This window comes from Oryctolagus cuniculus, chromosome 1 (genome assembly GCF_051225735.1).
Source record: "Oryctolagus cuniculus isolate XC-2025 breed Fujian yellow rabbit chromosome 1, ASM5122573v1, whole genome shotgun sequence".
In the NCBI taxonomy this organism is placed as follows: Eukaryota; Metazoa; Chordata; class Mammalia; order Lagomorpha; family Leporidae; genus Oryctolagus; species Oryctolagus cuniculus.
In genome coordinates this window covers 57,381,070-57,404,963 of record NC_142867.1, presented here as the reverse complement: position 1 = coordinate 57,404,963, position 23,894 = coordinate 57,381,070, and the positions used below count along the sequence as shown (strand labels likewise).

At 46.0% G+C, this 23,894-nt stretch overlaps 1 protein-coding gene across 16 annotated transcripts in view; it reads right to left on the bottom strand.

The window, feature by feature from the left end:
* Positions 1 to 23,894, bottom strand: part of DENND2B (DENN domain containing 2B) — a 182,453-nt gene that overhangs the window by 127,383 nt on the left and 31,176 nt on the right. For 12 of the 16 annotated variants that reach the window (XM_089329112.1, XM_070073762.2, XM_089329052.1 and 9 more), the window contains exon 2: positions 12,029 to 12,113. The exons of the other annotated variants lie outside the window; for them this stretch is intronic. The gene's annotated coding sequence lies outside the window, so the exon portion shown is untranslated. The remainder of the gene's footprint in view (positions 1 to 12,028; positions 12,114 to 23,894) is intronic. 16 annotated transcript variants of the gene reach the window in all.

Here is a 23,894-nt window from a genome sequence, read left to right as displayed (position 1 = left end):
GCTTTGAAAACCACCGCATTCTCCTCTCTCTACCTCCACTGCTCATGCTGTTACCTTTACCTCAATGCCTTTCCTTCTTCCACCAATTATTACTGCCTTTAAGGCCCAACTCACTTATCACCCCTCTGTGAAATACTTCTTAATCTCCTGGTAGAATCTGCATCTTCTGCAAGTCCTCTACAGTTAAAGATGGTTTTATTATGGTGCTTATTTCTCTAGCACCGGTTACTTGCACACCTGTCTCCACCATACACCTGAGCCCCTCAAGGTGTATCTACCTTAGTGTTTCATTCTGCTTGGGCAATTAATGTGTTTTGGACAAATGAATCACTGAAAAGATTCTCCAAATAAACAAGCAGAAAGATGTTCCCTGCAAAAGGCAAGGGAATTTGAGGGGATGGACAAACAATGCACCAAGAAAAAATACATATATAGTAATCAGATTCTAGATTAGGTCACTAGAGAGGTTTATAGATCTTTTTGTTTGTTTGTTTAAAGTCATTTAAAGTTCTGAACCCAAAAGCATGAGAATGGAACAAGTCTTTTAAAGTCACTCCATACAGGTATGCTGGTTCAAGTCCTAGCTGCCTCACTTCCAATTTAGCTCCTTGCTAATGTGCCTGGGAAGGCAGCAGATGATTGCTCAAGTGCATAGGCCCCTGTCACCCATATAAAAGACCAGGATGGAGTTCTTGGCTCCTGGTTTCAGCCTGGCCCAGACCTGACTGTTGCAGCCATTTGGAGAATGAGCCACTAGATGGAAGATCTCTCTGCCTGCCCCCCTTCTCCTTCTCTCTCTTTCTCTTTCTCTCTCTTTCCCTTTCTCTCTGTCACTCTACCTTTCAAATAAATAAATAAATTTCTTTTATTTTTTCCAAAAATGTCAATCCTGGGGTTGGCATTGTGGCATAGTAGATTAAGCAGTCTCCTGAGATGCTGGCATCCCATATGGGCACCAGTTGAGTTCCGGCTACTCCAGTTCCGATCCAGCTCCCTGCTAATGTGCTTGGGAAAGCAACAGAATACTGCCCAAGTACTTGGGCTCCTGCACCCACGTGGGAGACCTGAATGAAGCTCCTGGCTTCAGTCTGGCCAGCCCTGGCCATTGGAGCTTTATTGGGAGTAATTAATGGATGAAAGATCTCTTTCTCTCTCTCTCTAACTCTGCCTTTCAAATACATAAATAAATCCAAATAAGGCCAGCGCCGCGGCTCACTAGGCTAATCCTCCGCCTAGCGGCGCCGGCACACCGGGTTCTAGTCCCGGTCGGGGCACCGGATTCTGTCCCGGTTGCCCCTCTTCCAGGCCAGCCCTCTGCTGTGGCCAGGGAGTGCAGTGGAGGATGGCCCAGGTGCTTGGGCCCTGCACCCCATGGGAGACCAGGAAAAGCACCTGGCTCCTGGCTCCTGCCATCGGATCAGCGCGGTGCGCCGGCCGCAGCGCGCCGGCCGCGGCGGCCATTGGAGGGTGAACCAACGGCAAAAGGAAGACCTTTCTCTCTGTCTCTCTCTCTCACTGTCCACTCTGCCTGTCAAAAAAAAATAAAAATAAAAATAAAAAAAAAAATAAATCCAAATAAAACAAAAGTAATTCCTTACTTTGAAATCAAAGGAATTCAAGAACAGTGAGCTTGAGGCTGGAGTTGTGGTATAGCAGGTCAAGTCACCACTTGCAATGCAAGCTTTCCATACAGGTGATAGTTCGTGTTCCAGCTGTTCCACTTCGGATTTAGCTCCCTGCTAATGGTCTGGGAAAAGCAGCAGAAGATGGCCCAAGTCCTTGAGCCCCTGCTATCCACATGGGAGATCCAGATGAAGCTCCTGGCTCCAGCCTGCCCCAGCACTGGCTATTGCAACCTTCTGGGGAGTGAACCAGTGGATGGAATAGAGAGAGCTCTCTCTCTCTGCAATTTTTTTTAGAGATTTATTTTATTTATTTGAAAGACAGAGTTACAGAGAGAGGTAGAGCCAGAGAGAGAGAGAGAGGTCTTTCATCCGCCGGTTCACTCCCCAAAAGACTGCAACGGCCAGAGCTAAGCTGATCCGAAGCCAGGAGCCAGGAGCTTCCTCCGGGTCTCCCACGTGGGTGTAGGGACCCAAGGACTTGGGCCATCTTCTACTGCTTTCCCAGGCCAGAGCAGAGTGCTGGATCAAAAGTGGAGCAGCCGGGACTTGAACTGGCACCCATATGGGTTGCCGGCACTGCAGGCTGGGGCTTTTTTTTTTTTTACTTTTATTTAATAAATATAAATTTCCAAAGTACAACTTTTGTATTAGAGTGGCTTTTCCCCCTATAACCTCCCTCCCACCTGCAACCATCCCATCTCCCACTCCCTCTCCCATCCCATTCTTCGTCAAGGTTCATTTTCAATTATCTTTATATACAGAAGATCAACTTAGAATATAATAAGTAAAGATTTCAACAGTTTGTACCCACACAGATACATAAAGTATAAAGTATTGTTTGAGTACTAGTTTTACCATTAATTAACATAGTACAACACATTAAGGACAGAGATCCTACATGGGGAGTAAATGCACAGTGACTCCTGTTGTTGATTTAACAATTGACACTCTTATTTATGATGTCAGTAATCACCCGAGGCTCTTGTCATGAGCTGCCAAGGCTAGGAAGCCTCTTGAGTTCACAAACTCTGACCTTAATCAAAGTGGAAGTTCTCTCCTCCCTTCAGAGAAAGGTACCTCCCTCTTTGGTGGCCCATTCTTTCCGCTGGATCTCACTCACAGAGATCTTTCATTTAGGACTTTTTTTTTTTTTTTTTTTGGCCACAGTGTCTTGGCTTTAACCTACTGCACCACAGCACTGGCCCCTCTCTCTGTAATTTTGACTTCCAACTACATACATAATAAATAAATCTTTTTTAAAAAAGGGAACAGCAATCCTGTAGTACACATATTGCTGGCTGGGTCCTAGAATGCCTAAGAGATGTGGTCTAACTTCAGATGCACCTGAGGAAACTAGATCCCAATGCCCATGAGTCCGGGTCTTGCAGCATCTCTACTGAAGACAACCATTCTGTCCAAGTAATCTGATGTAGCCCCATCATTTCTCCTACATTAGGCTCTGGTTATTGATATAAGAATCCCTTAAGACTTCACAATTTTTCTTTCCTGCCTCTGAGTGGCAATGTGTTAAGAAGTGAAAAATTAAAAGACCTGGGAGTAGAAAGTCAACAGACTGGAGCTCAGTCTTGCTTTCCAGCTTTCTGGGTGGAAAGAGCCTGACCAAGTCCTCGTCTGCCTTAAGGTCTCCGTTTTTTTCTCCACATAATGAGAGCTGGACTAGATATTCCTCAAGAGTCCTCCTACTTTGAATGTTCCATAGCATTTTCCTATTGTAGTCACACAGCTTTCTGAAGTGTAAGCAGCAGGACTTCTCACTTAGAGGGACTACAAAGTCTACAAGGCTCCTGTACCCAACCTCTTCAGCACAGCTCCTGGCCTGGGGCTTTGGAATCATCTATCTGGATCAGACAGAAGACCAACACAACAAAACAGAGCCTCTCCTAGAGGAAAAGATGTGTGGTTCAGGCTTCCTGCCTGGAGAGAAAGGCTGGAGAGAAAAAGAAAGATACAAAATACAGGACAGGAAAATTTAGGAAATGGTCTGCAAAGTGCCTGGAATAGAACTGCGGCTCTGTGGGGGACTCATCCCAGCTTTCTGTCCGACAAAGCTGCCTTTACAAAGCAGAAGGATTGGCAACAGCAGCTCAGTTCTGTTAAAGGTAATCTGTCTACTGCAAACCTACAACCTCTACACGGGCTCTACTAGAGCCTCTGAATCAACACAACAAAGGCGTCCCTCCACTTGGCAATCCCAGCCCTCCTCGTCCAGGGAGCCAAGTCTGGCAGGACCTCCAGCACGCTGGCTACTGCTCCACATACTTTGCTTGAATACCCTTCAAGGAAAAGAGAGAAATACCCATTCTCTGCTCAAGTCCTGAAGTTTTATGATAAGAAATGAGCCCAGGTGCCTACTCTTGACCTAATTTCTCCTGGCTCCCTCTTCCACACACTCCCTACATACATTCCCCACACCCTACCCACACCTCTGACCCTAAGGCTCTGAAGTAGACATATGTGTAATTCTGCCTACAATTATCTTATCCCTCAGTCCTAGATACCTTCACGATGGGCTGAGCCCTCTCTTTCAGTCTGCCAAATGAAGCTCAAGGTTCAGCTACCCAGGGCACGTGGTACTCAGTGGCTAAATTCATTCTGCTGGATGAGCTGCCACAATGTTCACATATGAGCTAACTTCTTAAGACCTCTCAAATCCACAGGTCTCTTGATCACTGTCCCTTGGTAAGTCTGAGTATTTTAATATTGAGCCACATGAACACAGGCTTGAGGCCAGGAAACACTGAATCAAGGAAGCAACATCCCAGATTCCCACTGAAAGCACCATTTTACCATTCCAGGGTGGGTTTTTAAGGCTGACATGGCTTAGAATTCAGAGTTCAACCAAGATCTCTGCCTGTCATGACTGAAGTTTCAGGATGAGGGAGGTAGGGTACAAAGTGGAGGGAAAGACACAGTTTAAGAAGACTATGTCCCATAATGAAGGACATGGGTTAGGTACCCAGCTCTAGCTCCTGACTCTAGCTTCCTGCTAATCCAAACCCTGGGAGACAGTGGCAATGACTCAAATGATTGAGTTTATGCTTGCCAAATGGGAGACCTGGATTGAGTTCCCAGCTCTGGATTCAGCCTGGCCCAGCCCCAGCCATTGCTGGTATTTAGGGATATTTAGTGAGTGAACCAGCAAGGTACCTGCCATTCATGTGGAACCTGGATTTAATTATTGGCTCCCAGCTTTGGCACCAATTGGGGGCTGTTGCAGGCATTTGGGGAATGACACAGTGGATGGGTGGAAATTTTCTCTCACTGAATATATGGGTGTATGTCTACCTCTCAAGTAAATTTTTAAAAATAACAGTAATATGCATCCATATTTACATGATACATATTTGTGTATGATATATATTACATATCCTACACACACTGAAATATATGTACACACATAGACAAGTAGCAAAGAATGCCAAAAACATACTGGATCTAGACTTCAGAAAAATCTCTCTTAATCTTATGATGAAACAAGATATACACAGGCATCTGGATAGACTGGTAACTCAGGACAGGTAGATCCAAACCGTGTTAGCAAATAGATAGATATCAACCAGGAAGAGTTGCCCTGAAATTTCTAGAAGTTTTGGTACTTCTCATGTCATTTCTTATTCAGCTGTTGAACCATCCTTGTATTCCAGTGATAAATCCCACTCAACTGTATAATCCCTTCAACGTGCTTTTGAATCGGTTTGCTAGTATTTTGTTGAGGATTTTTGCATCCATGTTCATAAGGGATATTGGCCTGTAATAAATACACTTTTCTTTTTCCATTTATTCTAGATTCCTATCATGATCATCTTTTTGTCAACAACTTGGATAAGGCATGCCTATCAAATATGCATATGACAAATTAGTTTACTAGAGATAATCAGTAAAAAGGGCTCCACAAACTGGAATCACAAATTAAATATAATAAGAAGGAAAATTTTAAAGGGCAAACTATTTAATTTTATATTTAAGTTGAGGAAAAAATTGCAAGAAAACAGGATGAAGATGGTATGGAAGAAGATGGTATAAATGAAAGAGACTTGCAGGAATGTTTGACACTAGTCACCTAATGAGCCCATGAATTTGAGTTTAGCTGATGAAATAAAATACAGAGCTCAGATCAAATGAGGTCCATGTCCTACTCTGTTCCATTCTGGTTAGAACAAAAGCATTTCTAGGAGACGCACACTATACTCACAGGGGTAAATGGAGTCTTGAATGACATTTCAGGCAAGTATACATAAAGAAAAACTGAAATCAAGTCTGTGGAGCCCTTAAACTTTGAGTAATGGAGCATGTCTGTGCTAATGAGGCTGTTAAGTCCTCCTACAGAACAGGAAGGCAGAAAACTTACCACTTTCATCCCCGTGGAGTCATCTCTGAGGAAACTAGGTGAGATGAAGAATGCTCACAGAAAGAAAAGACAGCTGAGCCCTGCCTATTCTGCCCTTTGTCCCTCTTGCTACTCACATCAAAACCTTCCAACTGGGGCTCTGACCTTCTGAGCTCTGGCAAGGACGTGGAGCAGCTCAGGAATCCAAACAATTCTTGCATCTCCCCAAACCCTGGGTCACAATGATTAGAATCACACAGTGATATTTTTAACTATCTGAGTGAATTCTTGTGGATCTTTAACTTTCTATACTAAGCTGGCATCTGATAGCTATTTGTGAGCCAAGACTCGGGTTTGAACGTGATGACTGAAACATTAGATGGTAGGAATGCCATGCTTCAGCTTCTTCAGACATTACTGGGATACAGACACACCAGCTTAGCTCCCATATTGCAAACTACAGCACTCCTCCCAAGAATTAGAAAGAGAGAAGAGCAGTGGCCCCTCAAGATCCAGTACTTATCCCCGGAACATGGACGGTGGCCCCTGTGTCCAGATAAGTGTTATGTAAACAAACTGCAATATCCTATAGAAGATGTCACTTTTTAACCACTCTTTTTCTCCAAGGTTAGGAAACTGGATGTTAGAATCTAGAGAACAGTTAGCTCTTTTCATTACAGCATATATTCAGTGCATATATTTTTTCTCAGCAGAAAAGAGCCAGCTTGCCTCTTGTGTAAAAAGAGGTGCTTATAAATTGTTCATTCACTTAAGGAGCGACATAGAGGAGCCTACACAACAGAAGAATGGATCCCTGAGATGCAAGGAAGGGAAGATGGGTGAGATCGGGAAAGGAATTATGGAGGGAGAGGGGAGAGGCAGCAGCAATTTAAAAACCTGAAGGACAGAAGGTCCTTCAGGCTGGAGCAGAGTAGGACACAGACCTCATTTGGTCACTTGATGGCAAGTCAGAGAATAGCAATGCGGGGGAATTCCTGAGTGTCCCTCCCTGGGATTTCAAGGAACAGACTTGAGTACCAGAACGCCCTTTATTCCCTCTGTGTCTGGGGCGCCCTAACCTGGGGCATCATGACTGCCTATACCCCACGTAACTGGTTGGCTTAGGCTGCTAACAACCAGGAGAGCAGAGGGGAAAGAACAAGGGGCCAAGGACCGCTGTCCCCATGCAGCAAATGCCAGCAGAAGACTTCCCTCTCACAGGCTGTGGACTCCAGAGGCCATAACTGGGAGATGCCAGTTTGCTTCAAATCCAAGCAGACAAAGAAAGTCAACCATTTTGCAGTCTTGAAGGTGATGAAAAACTGTAGCCAAAAATTATCAAGACAGATAAGATCTGCCATCACTAAGGCATCACTGCTGCTTTCAAGGAAAAGGCCACAGAAGCTGAGGAGGGGAAGCCTACTCGGAGAACATTCAGCAAGGCAGGGCTTGGCTCTCTGTGCTTTCTAGAGTCACCAGCCTACCACTATGTGAATTAAATCATGGTTCCTGTCAGACCCAGAACTTCTCCAAACACAGCAGAAGCACAGCCACCAGCACATCACAGAGGGTCAGAGACTCAGAGAGAGCTGCCAGAGTTGCCTGAGGCAAAGATGGACGGGATTTGGAGGTCTGAAGGGTTTCTGTGTTGCTGTTGTTTAACAAATGTGACTGAATTGAGCCATGGACTTGTTTTATCAAGGATGGCTTAGAAGAGAGACCACTCAACTACCGCTAATTTCACCTGCTGTTCTGAGGGGCTGGGCAGGAGAGAATGGGACAGAACTTCCAGATAAGCACAGTTGGGCCACTCACAAATGTCCTTTCTCCACGCTCCATGTAGTCCATTCCCTCCTTAAATCCCTATTACAACAGTCTTGGGGTGAGGAAGGGGAACTCGGGGTGGCCTACAGCAATGGTATGTGAAACAAAGAGGAAAATGTGAGAACAGTCCCAAACAGGGGATGTGGAAGTTGGGATACATAATCAAGAACAAGACCAGTTGGATTAAACTAAGGACATTATTAAATTTTCCACCTTGAGAATCATTAGGAAGAGAGCTGCTGGGGCCAGCGCTGCGGTGCAGTGGGTTAATGCCCTGGCCTGAAGCGCCGACATCCCATATGGGTGCTGGTTCTAGTACTGGTTACTCTTCTTCCAAACCAGCTCTCTGCTATTGCCTGGGAAAGCAGTAGAAGATGGCCCAAGTCCTTGGGCCCCTGCACCTGTGTGGGAGACCTGGAAGAAGCTCCTGGCGCCTGGCTTCGGATCAGCACAGCTTCAGCCCTTGAGGCCATGTGGAGAGTGAACCAGTGGATGGAAGACTTCTCTCTGTCTCTACATCTCTCTGTAACTCTGTCTTTCAAATAAATAAAAGAAATCTTAAAAAAAAAAAAAAAAAGAGAGAGAGAGAGAGAGCTGCTGTCAGATGGAAAGCAAGTGAAGGGCTGGTGAGCCTAGAAAAAGTACACAGACCCCACTTCAGCCTTGTGTCTCCTGCTTTCTCTCCCAGAAGGGCCTGGCCACAGAGCTGCTCACCTTCAACAACACAACTCAGTGGTTATGGCTGCACAGGAGAATCATATACAAGAGCCCAGCCCCTAGGCAAAAGCAAAGGTTTCCCTTGTCCCAGGATGCAGCAGTTCTCTGGCTTGTCTTCAGGGCCCAGTGCAGCTGAATCCGTGGGGAAGCTGAGGGTCAGAACATGGAATGCAAGCGAAGTTCTTTCAAGGGGAACACTCCTCAGAAGGCTTTTGAAAACAGTGAAGGGGACCTGCTTCTCTGTCTTTTTCTGTCCTCATCCATAATTCCTTTCTGGTCCCTCTCCTGCATTGTGGGGCAGTGAGAATGGAAACAAGGTGAAAGATCATGAGAACTTGGAGGATGGTTGAGGAAGAGTCCAGAATAATTCCCAATCCTGGCTTGGATCACTGAATGCAGTCACATCCAGGAACACAAGCAAAACAGAATATTCCAAGGTGTGTTGCTGTGGTCACATCTGAGTTAACCAAGTTGCTCCAATACAGAAAGCCATTTAGACAAGGCAGACAAGAGTGAAGGAAATAGAGAATGAAGATAGGAAATGAGACGAGAGAAATAGTGAAGGAGAAAAATGAAAGAAAGAAGGAAGGAGAGAGACCGAGGGGAAGGGAAGGTAATACACATAGAAGCTTGTGTTTTACGAGGACGTAGATAACATGAATTGAGCCACAGCTGCAAATATTACATCGTTGGCCACTAATGATCGGTGGCCTGAGCCTACTGCAGCAAAGCTGAGTCCTCTTTTTCAGCAGTCAGGTCTGGTGGTCAGCAATAAGGTGAAAACTAAGTACAAATCACTCTTGAAACTCACTTAGCAAAGCACCATTCTGAAACTAGCCACAGTCTATCAGGAAGCCCAATCAATACCTTTCATACACATCATTTTTACATACTCTTAAGAATCTCAGAACATAAACCCTTGTCTAGTGATTCTAAAAAACAGTTCTCAGTAGCAGAACGACAGAGATGCTCTGAAGGCTTCTGAACAGGTTTTGTCTTGCTTAGACTGGTTATCACCAGTGTTACCCAACTGTCTAGACTTTTCTCTAACCCTAACCTCTCTCCTATGTGTTCGTTTTGTCTTTAAATTGCCCTACAAGAGAGAAGCCCAGACTGGAGTTCGCTTTCTACCACAAAACAGTGCATGAGCTGTGAACAGTACCTTGCCCTTTCCTGGCTCCAATCTCCTCGTCTGTGAAAATGAAGCCAGACTAGATGAGCTCTAAGAGTCCACACAAGTCTGAGATACTTACGAGAAAGCGCAAAGTCTTTCACAAACATAACCTATACTAGTCAACTCAGAGGTCAGAAATTTTGGCATGCTCTGTCTTTGCCTTAACTTCATCCTTAATATCCCATACATCTACATCCTGCCTACTCTGAAATATTCACTAGGATTCATCCTTTCTTCTTTATTCCTGCTGCCAATCTCCCAGCCCTTATCAGTCTTTATCTTCTCCAAAACTATCCTATTTTTTCTATATAGTGGATTTCCACAAAATTCCATCTTCACTGCCTCATATCCCATCTCCCAGGCACCGAGGCAGAACTTCCAGAGCTCAGATGTTTTTACTCTGCTCTGCCAGACCTGCTGCTCCAAGGCAGATCGTCACTGGGACTGGGGTGCCATATTCCATGTACTTGCTGTCCTCGACATTTAAAACACGCTCCACCTACCTCTCTTTCGCTTAAAAAAATGACCCAATTTTGAAAGACCAAGAAAAATCCTGCCTCTTCCAACAAAGTTCCCTATGGTTTTCGAGACACATTTCTTTTGTTTGTTTCTGAACTATAAATATGTTTGTGGTTGGTAACCAATATTGTGAAGATCTTTTATATTCTCTAATTGTTTAATAAATATTGTCTCTCCCAATTGATCATAAATTCCCTCAGATTATAAAACAAACTTTATGCAATATTTGCACCACAATGTTTGCTAAGCTGAAAAACTTAGCAAGTGCCTATAGACTGGTGGCTGGAAAGCAAAATCTTGGTTCCCTCTCTAGCCCTGGGAGATGGAATCAATGCCTTCCCAGGCCCTACTATACCTCTCTGTGTGGGTAAAAAGACCCCCTCATCACAGACTCAAATCAACCTCTGCTCTAGGTATAATGATGTGCTCTGGGTACACCAGTGCAGTGTGCCGACAGCTATATATAGCTCCATTCTTAATGTCCTGATCAGCCTCTGTGATAGCTACTGCTGCTCACAATGCCTGACAGGGATGGAAAGATAAAGGGGAGAGAGACAGAGGTAAGTGCCAAGACCAGCAGTAATCTTCCAACAGACATCTCAGTAGGTCTGCTTCAAATTAAACCCAGTCTGCTCTCAAGCCCCAAAGAGGCAGGGCACCAGGGAAGGGCTTTGTGCCCTGCCATGGCACACACACCTCCACTGACTAAGCCGGCAAGGACTGACCACTGCAAAGAAGCTTTGCATTCTTGAGGAAGAAAACAAACTGGGAGGCGAGGACTCCGGCTGCCTATCCCACTTTCAGATCCAGGGCCTCTGCCCCAGAACACTGTGCCAGGACCTCCCTAACAGACAAGACTCGTGTGGGTGTACTTTAGGTGTAGGGTGACATGAGCTGTTGGAGAACAAGCCCTATTCCCAGAAGAAGGCATTCCTGGCCATCTTAACCAAAGTACTCAGCAATACAAGCACAACCAAGCATGCCCAAACTCACCACCCCACTACTTCTGGCCTCTAGCCACTTCGGAACACATCTTTACAAAAATCCCCAGCCTTCTCACTCTCCCAGGCCAGCCTCTCTTTCATGCCTGTTCATTAGAACTGTTTACCCCCATTCTCTACTTCCAGCCACACAAACACGCGCGCACGTGCACACACACACACACACACGCACACCCTTGGACAAGGAGCCTCCCTCTCTGACTCATCTGCTGCCCAGCATGTTCATGCTTTATAATGCTCTCTTGGGTCCGCTGATGCTGCGGACTTCTGAAAAATGTTAAGCCATGTAAAGATGGCATTTGCCTTCAAGTGATAGAGGATGCCTCCACAAACTATTCAGAGTGTCCATGTAGCCAGAATGTGGTTACACCCACTATTACAAAAACCAGGAGACACATTCTTGCACCTGCCTCTAAACTCCTTCCTCACAGAAGGCATCTGCTGCCCCTATTGCCAGTGGCAAAGAAAGACCTCAAAACACTGAGAAGTAGGTCTTTCTCCTTACCACCTCCCTTCTAGAGTGGCAAGGAGATGGGGAAGCAAGTAAGAAACAGGTTTTTTTAAAGAATCAGTACCACTCTACACCCCATGAGAAGATAGATAGCTCCTTATTCCAGGATTGCAAGCAAAGGCAATGTCACTTTCAAACCCCCCTCCCCCAGTTCCTTTAGTGGCCAGCCTCAGTGGCCCTGCTTTAGCATTCCACATCAGAGAGGCATGAAGCAACCGCACCCCACACAGCCCTGGAGGCAGAGTTGGGCAGAAAGGAATGCAGACAGCTTCCCAGAACTCCCGGCTGAGAAGGAAACCAAGGGCTTACCCACAGCTTCCTGGGCCTGGAGAGGATGCACGGGGTTCTCACAACAAGCACTCTGGCAACTCAGGGACTGTGAGGGTCTTCATATCTGAAAGCCCAAAGGAAAAGAAAAAGATGACAGTGAGTGGGATGACACCCAGGAAGAACAAGTCTGAGCTGGCCCTAGACGGCTTAGCGCAAGCAGTGGCTACCCCTGAATGTGGGCAAGGGTCTCAGAGAAGCCAAGCGGGCCTAGGGATGGGATACTTGATTCCCTTAGCATAAGCGCTGGCATCAGCTGCTTCACATGCAGCAGGCTTAATCTTCTAACACTTTTTGAGAAAAGGATGGAAACCAGTGGGGAAACCCAACATAGCATTGGAAAACCAGGCCAGTAAGCAGGGTTTTGTTGGCTCCAACGACTGTCAACTCTGTACTCTCCAACATGCCGCTCAGGCCATGAAGCTTTTTCCAGTCCGACTGTTAGCTGTAGGTGTCCCAGGAAGCCCCACCCTGTTCCCAGAAGCCTGCATCAGGTAAGGCTGAGCAAAGAGGTGATCTTCCCCACAGAAGTGTTTTCTCCAATTTCTCACCCAAATTATGGCCTTGTGAGGCTGTTGTAAGATAAGCATGGGGTAGGAGCAGAACATAGAAAGGACATTATCAGAAATGCTATCCTGTTGCATGCCAAGTATCCACACAAGGGCATCAAAAGGAAATAACAAAATAATTTTGGTTAAAAAATTATTTAAGGGGCCGGCGTGGTAGCATAGCACATAAAGCCGCTACCTGCAGTGCCGACATCCCATATGGGCACTGGTTTGAGTCTCAGTTGCTCCACTTCCCATCCAGCTCTCTGCTATGGCTTGGGAGAGCAGTATAAGATGGCCCAAGTCCTTGGGCCCCTGCTATGGCTTGGGAGAGCAGTATAAGATGGCCCAAGTCCTTGGGCCCCTGCTATGGCTTGGGAGAGCAGTATAAGATGGCCCAAGTCCTTGGGCCCCTGCACTCACATGGGAGACCTGGAGGAACCTCCTGGCTCCTGGCTTCGGATTGGCACAGCTCCGGCTGTTGCAGCCATCTGGGGAGTGAACCAGCAGATAGAAGACCTCTCTCTCTCTCTCTCTCTCCCCCTCTCCCTCTCCCTCTCTCTCTGTATAACTCTGAGTTTCAAGTAAATAAGTAAATCTTTTTAAAAAAGTGACTTAAAACAAAAATTGCTTTCCTTTCCAAGGAAAGCGAAATTCCTATACAGATGCCATAAAACATACAGTACTTTCCCTCTCACCTCATATCCAATCCCCAATTTGCAAACCCTAATCAGACATTAGCATTAACACAAAATACATACTGACACACATAGACACACATGTCTATTCAGCCCTCACAACTTTGCTCCCACAGCCAAGGATGCAAGACTCCTTCCAAGTCCAGGTCCCTCTGGAGACAGCAGAAGGCAACAGAGTTGCCTTGGGAAAGGCCTTGGCTGCTGAAAGCACTGGGGGGTGGCTTTGGACACCCCCACACTCAGGAAGAAGGCTCCGCACCTGGAATCTCCCCTGCCTCCACGGCACCAGTAAACTAGCTGATGTCATCTCTCTGGTAGCCACATGTCTGTCTCCAGCCCCTGGGATTTCACCCATCCTCACCTCAAAATTGCACAACAAGGGTCTGCAGCTGGTTTACTTCAGTTCCTTAGGGCCTGGTGCCAGTGAAGCAAAGGTGAACAACTTCCTACTTAGAGGAACTACTGGTTTCATCCCGCCCTGCGACCACAGATTTTACTCCCAAAACTAGATCAAAATGCATGCTGCTTTCTTCAAAGGACAAGACCAAAGACGAAAACAAGAAGAGCACCCTTGGGCAACACAGAAAGAAGGAGACAAAAAATCCACCACTGTTGTACTTCTCTGGGACAACATGACATCCACTGACTCCCAGGTAAGAACATCTGGATGAACCTTCCCACCCGAACTAAAAATTTTCAGTCACCCGGAACCTAGTTCACTCTGTAATTTTATTCGAAATGAGCCATTCTATTTTCCTGAAGTGTTCGCTCCACAATGAGATGCTGTTGTTTACGCACAGAGCACTGAGACATCTTCAGTTGGCATAAATTAGCAGCATATATATCCTACAGGAAATGGACACAGCTTCAAACTAGAAGCTTCCATTTAAGACATAATACAGCATGAATTCTTTCCTAGAATGAATTCTTTCCTAGACAAAAATGGCAGGGGGTTGGGATGGGGGAATAATTCCATTAACTCCACTAAACAGCATGTTTAAAGAATGTGATCCTGCCATAATTAGATCATGATTTTCAAAGTGAGGCAACTCTGTCAGGCTTTAAGCTAAAGTATTTCCTGAAATGACACACAGTGAAAATAAAGGAAAGAACTGAGGCAAAGCAGCCATGGCACACTCCAGCAAGCCCAGCTTGGAGACTTGGGCGTGGGAGGAAGGACCACGCTTTGTGACCGGGTTTCCCTTGGGAGCCCTTTTCTTCCTCCCCATGGGTCAGGAATGGCGTCAGCTCCTTGCACAGTAGCATCATAGCAGGGGCACAGTGTAAACAGACTGTCTTCACCCAATACTCCTTTATCAGTCACTTCTGTAAGTTGAAGTTTTTTTTTTTTTTCTTTCAAAAAACCCAATATTAGACATGGTGGCTGAAAGCTCAGATAAGTTCATTAATGAACAATGGGGCAAAAATACCATTTATATATATGATAAGATACAAAATAATATCTCTGGAAAATTAGCAATACAATCAAACAGAAAAGGAACCAAATTAAATAATTTTTACATATCTCGGGTTGTGGTCCTGGAAGAACTGGATAATTAAGTGATGGACATTTTTATGGGTTTTCAAAGGTATTCTCAAAGACAAAGACAAGACTGCTGGTACTAACACCGTCTCATTCCAACCCCAAATGTCTGACCTTCTTCTTGGAAGTACTTGCGGTGTCAGGCTTATTGGCTACAATGTGGGTGAGCTTTTACCCCATAATCCAAGGGGAAAGGGGACCAGGAGGGTGTTCCATGAGGTAATGGAGCACAAAGGAGGGAGAGAAGGGCAGTGAAACAAGAAGGCTGAAGAGGACGTGAGTTCCTGAAGGAAACCTGAATTACCCATGATTGGTAAGGGATGTAGAAGCCAAGACAGGCTCATGAGTAAACAGGACTAGCAGGGAAGACACATTTGGGCATTTTGTGACAGTTACCAACTGAATCATCTGAAAGGACAATTCAGTTTCTCACAACTCTTATCAAGCCCCAAATCAGACCATTATTTCAACTAGATGAACACACCCACAGAGCGTACAGGAAATGCTCGATGTCTGTATTCTTTGAGCTGGCTGGACAGAAGTGCAGATCAGCTAAAGAAAAGCTACTATTGGGGCCGGCGCTGTGGTGTAGTGGGTAAAGCTGCCACCTGCAGTGCCGGCACCCCATATGAGCACCAGTTTGTGTCCCGGCTGCTCCACTTCCCATCCAGCGCTCTGCTATGGCCTCGGAAAGTGATAGAAGATGGCCCAGGTCCTTGGGTCCCTGCACCAATGTGGGAGACTCAGAGGAAACTCCTGGTTCCTGGCTTCGGATCAGCCCAACTCCAGCCATTGCGGCCATTTGGGGTGTGAACCAGCAGATGGAAGACTTTCTCTCTGCCTCTGTAACTCTGCCTTTCAAATAAATAAATATTTTTAAAAAGAAAAGGAAGAAAAGAGAAAAGCAATTATTCCAGAGTTCTACATCACCTACGTCTAAGAGCCCCAGTGAAATAGAAAGCACCCTCATTGGTGATGTGGGGTCAGAATAGAATCAGGGCTTGTGGGAATGTAAAAAAACATGAGCTGGCTGGTGCCATGGCTCACGTGTTTAATCCTCCACCTGTGGCACCGGCATCCCATGTGGGTGCTGGGTTCTAGTCCCGGTTGGGGCGCCGGATTCTGTCCCGGTTGCTCCTCTTCCAGTCCAGCTCTCTGCTGTGGCCTGGGAGGGCAATGGAGAATGGCCCAAGTGCTTGGGCCTCTGCACCCACATGGGAGACCAGGAAGAAACACCTGGCTCCTGGCTTCGGATCAGTGCAGCACTGGCCACAGCGGCCATTTGGGGAGTGAACCAACAGAAGGAAGACCTTTCTGTCTCTCTCTCACTGCCTGTAACTCTACCTGTCAAAAAAAAAAAAAAAAGAGCTGAGCACTGTGGTGAATGTCACAGGGACTTAGAGATAAATCAAGGACTGCAGAATAGCAGAAAAGGCCTACATACAAGTCTACAGAGCCAGTGATGTAGCTCTTCTCCCCAGAGCTAGTCTACCCAGTTCCATGACTTTTTCTACCAAGTTTCAGCAGCCTGTGAGCCTCCCAGGACTGGGCACAGCAACAGTGGACGCATGTCCTCATCACTCCCCCGGCAGAGACAAGTGTCTCCATGCACCCATTTTAGGGAAGTTTCTACAAATTAATTGTGCCTTACAGAAGACCACAGGGTAGAAAACGACTTTGGAGATTGTCTTCACCCGAATTCATTCTGCCCTGGAGGAATCCAATGCAAATCTTTAGCTGGAAAGAAAAAAAGTACAGGCCGGCGTCCCAGCTCAATAGACTAATCCTCCGCCTGCGGCGCCGGCACACCAAGTCCTAATTCCATTTGGGGCACCAGATTCTGTTTTGGTTGCTCCTTTCTTGTCCAGCTCTCTGCTGTGGCCTGGGAGTACAGTGGAGGATGGCCCAAGTGCTTGGGCCCTGCACCCGCACAGGAGACTAGGAGAAGCACTTGGCTCCTGGCTTTGGATCACTGCGGTGCGCCAGCCGCAGCAGCCACTGGGGAGTGAACCAACGGAAAAGGAAGACTTTTCTCTCTGTCTCTCTCTCTCTCACTGTCCACTCTGCCTGTCCAAAAAAAAAAAAGTATAAAGGAAGCAAGATCTGATCAGATCCCAGAGTCATTTTAGAGGGGATAGGTATAAAGAAGAAATGTAGTTCTGCCTATCTGAGCAGGGAGGAAGGCTGTGTTTGTAGGAGCAGATGTTAAACCAGGTTTGCTTCTTTTCCAAAGACCTGCCCCTCAGAAACATCAAGGGGGCATCCTTTAATTCTTTGTCTACTTTTATTTCCCAGCCCTTATTGAAGGGATACCCCAAATACTCATCCCTTCCTTGCAAGAACACCATCTTTGGGGCACAAGAATTGGAACTCAGCCATGCACAGAAGGAATGAACAGCAAATGTGGAGGTTGCACACATCAGCAAACATTTAAGGTTTCTGGAAGCTACAATTTCCAAGGACAAAGCTCCACATGACAAGGAAATCAAAGCCAGGTGAAGATCTGGGCTGAGTTTCAAATATTCCTGGGTTTATGAAGGTGGAGGAAGGTGGGAGGAGGAATTCTGGAACTGAACTCACTCACAAAAGGCCGAGTCTCCCACATCCCAGGGTGACAGCAAACAGGTGTAGACCCACAGCAAGCCCAGGTCCGGGCAAGGCATTTATCTGCTGAAGTGACCCTTGTCAGAGAATTTCCATCATTTCACCACGTTGTATTGTTTCACAGTGACCACATATGTTGGTTTTCTCTGCATTCGGTTCATTTGAGTGCCCTTCCAGTTCCAATAAGGATGATGGTTCTCGGACTCCTGCCTTTCTATTCTCTCTTTGATCCATCAGGCTTACTTTTTCAGTTTCCATCACACACCCATAGAGTCCTGTTCCCTTTATCATAAAATAAGGTCCCTTTTAACAAAAGGAAATTGAGACATAGAAATGTTCCTTGCGCAAGATGATACCACAAATGAATAGCACAGCAGGGATCAGAATCCAATTCTCCGAACTCTAGTCCTGCACTCTTTTCAATTGACCACAATACCTCCGTTATAGGAGAAACATCTGCCCTGGAGCACCAAGACCAAGAATCAAAACAGTTTATCTGCATGTCTTTTTAAGCAAAACAACACAGCCAGAATGTTTGGCAGGGACTAACTAAATATTTCCTCTGTGACCTACGCCACAGGGGAAGACTGTGGGAGTGAGGTAGGCACAGCACACAAGGAAATGGGAGAGAAGACCACTGCAAAGGCCAGCAGATGGGTGACAAAAAAGGAAAAATGTGACCTTAAGCTGAGGTCAAGCTAGGGCAAAGCAATTAAGAGTCTTTAAAAGATGGTTGAGATTTTAAAATAGGATTTAAAATCTAAATGTGACTCTGAATGTCATCGAAGAGGGGAAGGGTTTACAAGAAAACTTAAAAGGAGACTGACTATCTTCATAACCTTGGGGTAGAAAATGAACTCTTAAAGAGAGCAAAAAAAGTACTAACCAAGGGAAAAAATGACAGAAAGGACATGAAACTAAAATTTCAGGGCAACAGAGAAGCAACAATCATTCCCAGGCCTAAGACAACAAGCACATTTAGAAGAAACATGATGTAGGAAGCCAAGCCTACTCTTACCACCATGGTCTAAACTTAAACCTGACTTAGAAATAAAGCCCAAAAAGGCCGAAGGTTAACTTTCAGCAAAGAAAAGGAAGGGAGGGATCGGTGCTGTGGCATAGTGGATAAAGCTGCTGCCTGCAATGCCGGCATCCCATATGGGCGCCAATTCAAATCCCGGCTGCTCCACTTCCGATCCAGCTGTCTGCTGTGGCCTGGGAAAGCAGTAGAAGATGGCCCAAGTCCTTGGGGCTCTGCATGCGCATGGGAGATCTGAAAGAAGCTCCTAGCTCCTGGCTTCGGATCAGCGCACCTCCGGCCATTAAGGCCATCTAGGGAGTGAGCCAACAGATGGAAGACCTTTCTCTCTCTCTCTCTCTCTTCCTCTTTCTCTCTCTCTCTCTTCCTCTCTCTCTGCCTCTTTGTAACTCTGCCTTTCAAATAAATCTTTAAAAAAAGAAAAGGAAAGGAGAGAGAAAAAGAAATGAATGCTATTCTGGCCAAATAGAACCTGAAAGAAAACTGTGTCCTGATAAAGTCACCAGGAATCTATGAGTATGAAATGGGAGCCTGGGAAACCAAGGAGACAGTGGACCTAGAGTAGGCATAGCACCATCACCGAGGAGCATCAGCAGTGGAATTGCAGAGAAACTCTTCCAAAAGGAGAAAGAGCACCAACATCCATCAGCTGGAGGAAGGCTTGGGGAACTGAAGAAGTTACCATACAGAGGTAGGACCCTTGGTCTGACAAAGAGAAAACAAAAGAAGTCTTCAACCTAAAGTATCCCAGAGAGAAACTCTCCAAAGGGATGCATACTGTGAAGAGAGTGGAAAAGCTATTGTCACCAAGTAAAATTCATTTGAGCTTAAAGAAAAGGCTTCAAAGGGCAGATAGGGTTCCCTCATTGTGTCTGAGGCTGTGTTATCAGATATGTTCAAAGGGACCAAGACAAACAGGCTTCTACCAAAGAAGAAAGAGGTATGAGGCAGCCTTGTACCAGTGGCCCTAGGATCAAAGGGTTTCCCCTCACTCCTGTGAGTCACTGACTTAGGCAGCACATAAGGAAGCTGATCTTGGAGGGGGCTAGCTGTGTCCATGCTCTAGGTGGGCAGGCTGCTGTAGGCAGCAAAGGTGAGGCAGATGACACCCATAGCAAATCAAGCCACAGGTGGTGACTGGGTCACCCTCCCCACAGGGTCCACAACTCCTCTCACATGGCATCCATACAGAAAGGGAAGGAAAGAATCAGGAGCTCTTGACCTCAGGAGTTTGCATTGTACCTAAGGAGCCCAGTCACATCCTTCAAAACCTTAGAACCCTCACATGCACACTTCAGTGAGCGCTCCAGACTCTGGGCTCAGAAGACTTCCTTTTCTTAAGGACAACTACGGTAGAGAGAGGCAAATGAGAAAAGGCCCAATATTCACAGAACCCAGCAAAAGGAGATTCAGGAGAGCGAGGAATCGCTTCCTTGTCGTGAATTGATTCACTCACTGGGCAAAGTGTATGAAAACAAGGAGTTATGTCAAGAAAAGCATATATATATATATATATATATATATATATATATATATATATATTAAGACAGCTCTCTTCCCCAGCTGGAAAAATTGAGAAAGCAGACAAAAGGAAGGAGTGATCTCCATGGAAGCAGGGAAATCCCCCACCCAAGGTCTCATTTGCAATCAAGGGCAGAAAGGACCAAACAAATGTAAACAGGCCAAGGAAGCTAATGTGCCCTTCTCCAGAAAGGCCAAAACGCACACTTCCCCCAGCACAGGGCCTGGAAACCGGGAAGGTATGAGTTCCCTTGGACAAACAGGTAGGCCAGGGGAGCTGGGAAGTCCCCAAGGTGCTTTTCAGCTCTTTTTCTGTCAGCAAGCATTCACCAAAACTCCCAGGGCACTGAGCCCAAATGACTGGGGAAGTTATGATTTTGCAGTTTGTGGCAAATCCCCATTAAAAAAAAAAAAAAAAAAGGTGCAGAAGAAAATCAGCAGGCAGAGCAGCAGGACAAGCCCTCCATGTGAGCACCTAGGCCAGAGTCCTGCAGGCTCCCCACACCCTCCTCAGCACCAATGCAATAAACAGCTGCCAGGAGAAAACAATGGGCTTTTGTCTCTGCCTTCTCCTTCGGATTATCTTGGAGAACCATACAGGATAATTCCTTTACAAGAGCCGTCCTCCTAAACACTGGTCCAGGCATGAGAAATGTTTTTACCATCCACAGCAACCCCCTTAAATGAATTCCTACTTGTTCCATTTTGGGCAGTCGGGGTCCTGGGCAGCACCTGCCCCCGCCCCACATATGAAGCAGATGTAAACCGGTCTTGCAGGCCCTTCCTGAAGCCTGTACCAGTAGACAACATGGCTGCTGCTCCTTCTGCTTTCTTCCTGGCCTAGCCACAGAACTGGAAGTCTAAGAGCTGTTCTTACTCCCCTTCTCACCATTCTCTTGAATATTCAACGTTGTGTGAAATTCCATGATTGTTAATATTGTTTTCATCAGCGTACCTGTCAAAATGGGCTCATGAAAGAAACTGTAATAAAAGCAGATAAATAAGGTATGAAAGGCTGGGTAGTCAAACTTTGCCTGATGATGCACTACTAAATAAAAATTCCCAAGTGGACAAACCTATCAGGAAATGCATTTTTTCTTAAGTAAAAATAGTTTAAATCCCATCCAATTTTGTAATGGATGAGTTTAAGGTCCTCTGTTAGTTGTCCTATTATCACTTTCTTTCTTTCTATTTATTATCTCGGTTTATAATTGTCACTTTCCTTTTTAAAGATTTATTTACTTGTTTATCTGAAAGGTAGAGTGACAGAGAGAGGGAGAGAGACAGAGAAAAAGAGAGTGATCTTCCATCTACTGGTTCACTCCCCAAATGGCCGCAACAGACAGGAGTGGGCCAGGCCAAAGCCAGGAGCCTAGAACTTAATCCTGGTCTCCCATAAAGGTGGCAGGACACCACTTTCCACGGCCTTTCCAGGCACATTAGCAGGGAGCTGGATCAGAAGTAGAGTGGCCAGGACTCAAACCCATGCCCCTATGAGAAGCCAGGACACAGACAGCAGCTTAATCCACTGTGCCACAATGTTGGCCCCCAAAATCTGTGTTTTATGAAATCCCATATCCTTACAGTGTGCCACACTTCTTTCATTTTTGGTCACTGGGATAACCAGTGGCAGATGTGTTCAGGGCCCCCTTTTTATAAATCAGCACCATGGGCTAAATGCCATGGCACAAAAACCCTTCTCCAGGAAACAGAGACAGTCGGGAATGCTGGGTATCTCCTCCCACTAAACCCTCCCTTCTAAGCCAGCTTCATTCCTCTCCCCAATTGCCTCCAGATAAAGGGTACTCTGAGTTCTTCAGAACAGTTTGCTGGATACCAAGAGTTCCCTAATTCAATCCAGAATATCCCTCATTTTCCATGATTTCAGCCCAAGGAGGCATCACAGAGGCCTTGGAAGGGGCTCTGGAATCAAACACATTTCAAATTCCCCATCTTGGGAAGTTCCTTGATCTCTCTGAGTCGTGATTTCCTGCTCTCTGAGACAATGTGTGACATTTATACAAGTAAAGTATCAGTGTGAATGCACATGGTAGGTACTTCCATGACAGCATTCTCTCCTATGGCCCCCAGGAAGTTTTGCTTCGCAGACACTTTTACAAAAACAGAGCTGGAAAGAACGATACTAAATGCAGCCTTTCCTACTGGAAATCAAAGCCGGGTGGCATTCCTTACCTTACGTGCTGGTCACATTCCCAGTATGCCCTCAACTGCTTCCCAGGCTCTCTTAGGAGAGTCCAGGGCATGTATTTAATGGTACAAATCGACCATTTCTCCCTCTCCAGAGCCTGCAAGAATGAATTATTAGGTGGCTCAGGGTTCTCTAAGAGCAAGGTTTTCAGTGTCATCCCGGAAAATATTAAACTGTGGAAAAACTGCTCATTCTACCACCTCATGTTTCACTGTGGTATCCAATCAACCCTTTGATGGTTTCCTTTTGGAGTTTGTTCAGTCTGCTCTACACAGATATTGCATCGGGTCTCTCACAGAGCCGGCACTTTGCACAGCAGCTAAGATACCACTTGGGCTGCCTGCATCACATATCAGAGTGCCTGGGTTCAATCCTGGCTCCCCTCCCGACTCCAGCTTCCTGTTAATGTACTTCTTTGGAGGTCCGCAGGTGACAGCTCAAGTACTTGGAAGCCCCAGACTGAACTCTGGGCTCCTGATTTCAGCACAGCCCAATCCTGGCTGCTGCATGCATTTGAGGAGTAAACCAGTAGATGGGAGCTCTTTCTCTGTTTTTTTTCTTTCTGCTTTTTAAATTAAAAAAAATCTTTGATAATCTATGATATTTCTCTGCAATACATTTTTTACACCAAATACCCACACCTACACAGATATACACATAATATATAAGGAGTCTGCAAAAAGTTCATTGAAAGTATTATGGGGCCGGCACCGCGGCTTACTAGGCTAATCCTCCGCCTGTGGCGCCAGCATCCCGGGTTCTAGTCGCAGTTGGGGCGCCGGTTCTGTCCCAGTTGCTCCTCTTCCATTCTAGCTCTCTGCTGTGGCCCGGGAAGGCAGTGGAGGATAGCCCAAGTGCTTGGGCCCTACACCCGCATGGCTCCTGGCTTCGGATCGGCGCAGTGTGCCGGCCACAACGTGCCAGCCATAGCGGCCACTTGGGGGGTGAACCAACAGAGAAAGGAAGACCTTTCTCTCTGTCTCTCTCTCTCTCTCTCACTGTCTAACTCTGTCAAAAAAAAGTATTATGGAAAACTATGCATATATTTCAAAAAAATTCAAAGAATTTATATCTTGGGCTGGCACTGTGGCATAGCGGGTAAAGCCGCCACCTGCAGTGCTAGCATCCTATATGGGTGTTGGTTCTAGTCCTGGCCGCTTCTCTTCAAATCCAGCTCTGCTATGGCCTGGGAATGCAATGGAAGATGGCCCAAGTCCTTGGGCCCCTGCACCCATGTGGGAGACTTGGAAGAAGCATCTGGCTCCTGGCTTCTGATCAGCTCAGCTCTGGCCATTATGGCCATCTGGGGAGTGAACCAGCAGAAGGAAGACCTCTCTCTCTGTCTCAACCTCTCTCTGTAACTGTCTTCCAAATAAATAAAATAAATCTTTAAAAAATAGTTGAAATATTTTATTATTATTATTAATTGAAAGGCAGAGAAACAAAGAGCTCTTTCACCTACTTCATTCCCTCAATGCCCAAAACAGCTGGGACTGGCCAAAGCTAGGACCCTGGAACTTACTCCATGGCTCCCATGTGGGTGGCAGGGACCCAGGTAATTTAGTCATCAACTGCTGTCTCACAGGGTGTGCATTAGCAGCAAGCTGGAATCAGAAGCAGAGTGAGGACTCAAACCATAGCTCACTGATACGGAAAGCAGGTATCTCAAGTGGCATCTTAACTGTT